Source organism: Ixodes scapularis, unplaced genomic scaffold, assembly GCF_016920785.2.
Source record: "Ixodes scapularis isolate PalLabHiFi unplaced genomic scaffold, ASM1692078v2 ptg001158l_1___fragment_3__unscaffolded, whole genome shotgun sequence".
In the NCBI taxonomy this organism is placed as follows: Eukaryota; Metazoa; Arthropoda; class Arachnida; order Ixodida; family Ixodidae; genus Ixodes; species Ixodes scapularis.
In genome coordinates this window covers 3,970,001-3,975,000 of record NW_024610108.1, presented here as the reverse complement: position 1 = coordinate 3,975,000, position 5,000 = coordinate 3,970,001, and positions in this window count along the sequence as shown.

The following is a 5,000-nucleotide window of genomic DNA, read 5'->3' as shown; positions in this document are numbered from 1 at the left end:
CGACACTCTGCTTATCACTGAGGATGTTTCCCCTCACCACGCAAGCCTTCTTTGCTCGGTCCAGGGCCGTTTTCACCATATAGGTGTCCGCGGCCTGGCGGCAGATCGGGCTGCTTGAGGTGGCCATCCGAGAGAGCCTTTGAACCTGCATCCAGGGGATAGCAGTGCTGAAGGAACCAACCCCTAACCCTCCCTCAGCAACGGGAGCGTGATAGTATCCAAGGGGCGTGTCGTGCGGTAGCGCCATCCACTTGCGCACCGCATCTCGGATCTGGACGTCCAGCCGTTTCAAAAGCTTTCTGTTCCAGCGTCCGAGTACCAACCTGTGGTAGAGTCGGGGTATGAGGTAGAAGCGGAGAATTACCAGTCTTTGCTGGGGTTTCAAGGGGGCTTTTGCCACCCTCTCCAGCATACTGGCCACGTCTTTGGTCAACGGGACGTTTCTTCCGTTGGGAGAGAACTCCACCCCGAGGTACTTCCACCTGGCTTCTATTCCGCATGCGGGGAGGGGAATCCCCGACACCGAAAAGTTGCCTGTCGTCACAACCTTCGTCCTCTTCTCGCGGCCCGAGGGCACTATCGAGACGGTGAACGACTTCTCCGCATTAATTGCCAGCCCCCGTGCACCCACGAATGAGTGCAGGCAATCCAATCTCCTCTGCAGACCTTCCGGGGTGGATGCGAAGACTATCAGGTCGTCCGCAAAAGCCATCCCATCCAGTTGCAGCTGGTCGGAGCTGTACCCAATACCAGGGTCCAGTGTTTGGAGGAATTCGTCCACCACGAGGTTGAAGAGAAGTGGGGAGAGCGGATCTCCCTGCCTCACGCCGACTGTGGGGTGTACCACTCTGGATGAACCCTCTAGTGTCAGTTTGGTCCAGGAGTCCTCGTACAGATCCTGTAGATAGTCGAGGAACCCCTGATCGAGTCCGGCTCGGCGAGCACCCCTGAGGACCGCTTCTGTCGTCACCCTGTCGAAAGCCTTGGACAGGTCCAGGCTTGCCATGTGCAGCGGCCGGAGCTTTTGCTTGGCGTCCTCCAGAACGGAGGCCAACAGGAAGACGTTTTCTGCGCATCCGTCTACAGGGGTGAAAGCTCGCTGCCTGTAGTCGAAATCCAGTTCGTTGATCAGTCGCTTCGCCAGGATCCTGTGATACAGTCTCAGCAGCACGCTGGAGACCGTTGTGGGGCGGAAGTCCGAGTAGCACTTGGCTGGGGACTTCTTTGGAATGAAGGTTGTGCGCGCCCCTCTCAGCGACGTCGGCACGCGTTTCACCAGAGCCATTAGGTTCATGATGACCTCGAGTGTGGTGTTGGGAACCGTCCTCAACAGTCGCGCGGTGAACCCGTCAGGCCCAGGGGCCGACTTCACGGGTGGCAGATTACTCGTCACCTCCCGCGATGTCACCGGATAGAAGAGATTTACCTTTGCTTCCGAGGTTCCCTCCTCCTGCATTACTGCAGTAGTAGGAGTAGCCATCTCGTGCCCAGGTGGACACATGACTTCCTCCCACTGTGCAAGCAAATGGGCTGGGTCCTCGACCAGGACTTCCGGAGTGCCATCCAAGACACCCCGGGCGCAGTCGCCCTGCCGTTTCCGGAAGAACTCCTGCATCCTGGCGTATTCCCGTCTCTTTCTTTTCCGGCGACTCGTCGGCCCCTTTGCCTGACGGTCCCCAGCGCGACCATGACTTGGACCCTTGTCACACACGAAGACGTGCCGGAGATAGTCGTCGAGTTTGGCCGACACAACCACCCCTTCACAGGCCTGTTTGGCAATGTCCCACAGTATGTCAGACTGGAATTTCCGAGGGCATGGCTTCTGGATGAGTTTCCTTAGGTGTTCAAGGATTGCCGACTCCCCCTCGGTGCCTTGGGCACTTCCGGTCGGTCGGGGGTCTTCCTCTTTTTCCTCAGCGTCTGTCACGCCCCCAGCTGGTACTGTCTCCTGAGTCAGGCGCTGCACCAGCTGTTTGTACTCATCCTTCTTTCTTTGTCCTTTTATCGACTCCAGCGTTCGTGCTGGGAACGAGTTGCGCAGGTCCACATTCAAGAACCTGGACCCCGCGCGTCGGAGTTCTACCTCTCGCTTAGCGAGTAGGTATCGCTCCTCAGCTTCCCATCGGGGCTTTACTCGCTCCACCACTACCTCCGCATTGGCTTCCACTGGGTGGCGTGCCTTGGAATGTAGTGTGCGTCCCGCTTTCGTCTTGAATGCCCGACCACAATCGGAGCACTCGAAGGGTGTAGCACATGGGGTTGTAGACTGCTGAGTCTGGGTGGCATTTCTGCTTTCTCCCAGAGGAGCCTCTTCATCATCCTGGAGGGCTGCGACTAGTGCTGATGCATCTGCATTTGCAGAGTGCGCACTTTCTTGGCCACCATTTCCTCGTTGTTCCGCCGTCCAAACTGTTGCCGCTTTATGTGGCAAGGATTGTTGGTCCGCCCCGGTCTCTGATACCCACATCGTCGACCGGGTGTCCCCCGACAAAGGGGTGACAGAGCGTTCCGACTCTCCCTGGACAGTTGCACTGCGATTGACTTCTCCTCGGTGAGTAGGGATATGGGGGTTCGGTTGGGCCAGCGCAATCCCTCCAGCGCCCCGAGCGGGACGCTTGGTGGGGGTTTCCACACGCTGAGTAACCCGGTTGAAGATCCCCCCCCTGCCCGGGGTGCCCGCACCGCTTAGATTCCGCTGATGAGACGGGGACTTCGCAGTTTCGTCACGGGCTCTCCTGGCTAGGGGTTTCTCCTTCCTCCTGGTTTCCAACCAGTCACTTTTCGGGGCTCAGCTGCTTTCAGAGCGCTGATGAGACGAACCTCCAGCTGCCGCGCCTACTGGCTGACTGTCTCGCACCAGAACGGTTTGAGATACATGTTGGGCTCTTTTGTCCTTCTGAGTATGGACACTTGTGAATGTGTACTCCATCTCTGTGCGGTCCCCACACTCAGGAGTCACGGACGTGTTTGGTACGCGCACCCTCATTGCGGGCCTGGGTTTGCGTTGGTCCCTTGACATCGTTTGCCCATTGTCCATCAGTGGCCCTTGACCAGACCTAGGATTGTGGGCACTCTCTGTCGAATTGTCTGGGGCAGTCACCATCCTTGCTACGGTGGCGGTCGTCGAGGTGCGCTCCCCCGTGCGGGGCTCCATCATGGGGTGATCCCCACACCCAGGGGCACCGACAGCTGCACCTGACGACCATCCACTTTGCCTAGGTTCGTGCCTTGTCCGCTTCAATGAGTCAGTTGAGTGGACCTTTCGGCTCCCTGCGGTGTCAGAAGGCTGCGAGCCGATACCTCCCGCCACTTTTCCTTGTGGGGGTGCTCCTGCGGCATGGTACTGTTTGGCCCGCGCCCCTTTAGCGCGTTGGGAACCCGCTTCGTCCACTGAATCTGCAGTCGCCATCAGTGTCCCGGCGCCGGCCTTAGGTGTAAACACCATCAGTGGCTTCTTCCGGGACCTAGGCTTCTGCTGGGGTCCTTCTTCGGGACCCTCCTTGGTGCGGGCCGCCTTACGGCTCCCGCGGGAGTCAGAGTGGATTCCGGGGATCACGTGTTCCCTTGCGGTCTCTGGTGGCTCTGGGCGAATACCTACCCCGACATGTCCTCGTGGGGGTGCTACAGTGGCGTGGTACTGGCTTGCCTTTTGCCGTCTTCTCCGCTGGGACGCTTCAGTGTCCTCCAACTCTTCCTCTGGGTGTTTGTTACCCAAGGAGGGGCAGATCTCTCGCTCGGCCTCCTCCGGCAGTTCCCCCTGCCGAAGTGGTCGCCCCGCACTGATCTGCTTTGGCTCTACGGACTGCACGCCGAATCGTGCATCCTCGTTCCTTCTGTGGTTGCTAGACCTTGGGAGCACAGTCATCGTGTTTCCCTTGTGCTTGGTCTTAGCTTTGTCCTTTTGCCTTCCTGTTTTCGGTGCAGGCTCCCGAGCAGCCACCTCCGAGACATCCCGCTCGGGTCCGCCGGGAGGAGCCTCCGCTCCGGGTCCACCTTGCGACCTTCTGGCTGACAAGCAACGCTTAGGGCTCGGAGCGTCGGGCATTGACCCGTGGCTTTCCGATTTGTGGGTTTTCGGACTTGCCGAGCCGCTTTTGAACCTGCGGGGAGGGTTTCCCCGTAGATCCTGGGTTTGGGACGTGGTTTGGCCGGTGTTCAGACAACCGTTTCCAGCGGTACCATCGAGGAGGTACACATCCCGTGGGAAGTCGGAGGCTCTACCGTGATCCATAGTCAAGGTCCGAACTTTATGGTCACGCTCCAACTCCCCGAGTAACTAGGTGCTCCGAGCGGCCAAACTCGAAACAAACGCCGAATAGGGTGATCCTATCGGGGCTACCCTCTGTGATCCAACGCGTGCGCTAAGCCCGCTCACAAGAGAGTCATAGTTACTCCCGACAAGAGAGTCATAGTTACTCCCGCCGTTTACCCGCGCTTTGATGAATCTCTTCACGTTGACATTCAGAGCACTGGGCAGAAATCACATTGCGTCAACACCGACCAGCGGCCATCGCAATGCTTTGTTTTAATTAGACAGTCGGATTCCGCCGGTCCGTGCCAGTTCTGAGTTGACTGTTTTTTGCCGGCCGAAGCATAGCACTTTGGGCACGAAGCCCTCAGACGCCGCGCAGCTGAGGCTTTCCACAGGAAGGTCCCGACGCTGGTCCGGGCTTGGCCGCGCCGCGTGAACGGCGAGCCCCGCCCAGTCCCGGTGCAGTGCCGTTCCTGCTTCAGGTCCCCAGCCCGACCGGCTCAGTCCTCAGAGCCAAACCTTATCCCAAGGTTACGGATCCGTTTTGCCGACTTCCCTTACCTACATTGGTCCATCGACTAGAGGCTGTTCACCTTGGAGACCTGCTGCGGATGTGGGTACGGTCCGGCACGAAAATCACACTCCCTCACTCGGATTTTCAAGGGCCGACGCGAGCGCACCGGACAGCGCAAGAACCGCACTGCTCTACGGAGCCACCATCCCTATCTCGGGGCGAACCCATTCCAGG